Raw genomic sequence first — 1293 nt, 5'->3', positions numbered from 1 at the left:
CTCTCTCTCTCTCTCTCTCTCTCTCTCTCTCTCTCTCTCTAATAAATAAATAAATTAAAAAAAAAACTTAAAAGGTGGTCGCTCACTCTGTGACATTTCCATCCTCTTGTATTAATTCCTAGACTTTCTTGGCGCTCAGTTTTGCTTTACTACTAAGTCACTATTTGTTCAGTGAGTCTTATATTTTTAAACCTGAGAATGTAAAAGGCTTTCACCTGTTGCCCCTTTGTCATCCCTCCTTTTATTAATAGGCCTGTAACTTACCTATTACCAAGAGAAGTAAAACAGCTGATCATCAGAATTCGGTCCCCAGTAAAGGTTTAACCCAGCATATTGATAAGTGTTTTGATAAGAATGAAGGAAGGATTTTGGGGGAGAGAAAGTCACCAGCTTTTTATTTCTCTTTCTCTTTTAAACCTCAATTTTAAGTAATTCAAAAAAAGAAAGAAAAAGTATCTGAATTTCTTTTCCTAAATTTAAACCATAATGATGAGGTGACTTGGGGTACAGTAGGGGTGGAGTAGAAGGCTGGGTGTGCTAGAATAAATGGGAGTCATAACTTGACTTTGACTGGATGACCCCATATTTTCACAATCTTGTAGCTTGTGGCTATCTTTGAACACATGCATCATACAGTAGACACTTTCCTTTACTGTGTGCATTTTTACTGTACACTGTATATAGAGTATCTGTTAAGTAAAATATATATATGTAAATTTATGTCCTTGTGCTCTGAATGTTAGATGGAAAAGCAGAGGAGCAACACTACACTGTACTGATCCCTGGGAAAAAAAAATGATTCATGTACATAGGATGTTACTTTTTCAAGGATGAGCACATCTGTATTTTTATATGTGTGTGGTGTGAAATTTTGAAATTTCCTATCGGCTTCAGAAAGTTCTTGGTTATCGCTGTATCAAGGATTTTATTTATTGAGGTAACGACTATTTGTCAGAGTAGAAATTATTCAATAAGAAGCTTAAAGCCATCAGGACTCTAGATTTACTTAGCTATCAGAAATAAAAATCTCATATTCTGATCATCCTTTCCCTTCTACGTATTTTCCTGGAACGAAGCATCAAAACCAGGGTCGTTTTTGCATTCATGTAATTTTCTCTTCATAATAATAACTTCTTTCTAGGTTATTATTACGTTAATGAAAGCACTGAAGTGAAATAAGCTCACAAGAGAGGGAAAAATTAGAATGGGGAACCTAGAATAAGCGATCTTTCTCCTTACTCCTCCATCCTCTTTAATGAAATTTTCTTAATGTCTGTGGCTCAGTCAGTATAT

This window comes from Octodon degus, unplaced genomic scaffold (assembly GCF_000260255.1).
Source record: "Octodon degus isolate 3935 unplaced genomic scaffold, OctDeg1.0 scaffold00033, whole genome shotgun sequence".
In the NCBI taxonomy this organism is placed as follows: Eukaryota; Metazoa; Chordata; class Mammalia; order Rodentia; family Octodontidae; genus Octodon; species Octodon degus.
The sequence above is the reverse complement of the archived record's forward strand: the minus strand, read 5'-3'. Positions refer to the sequence as shown.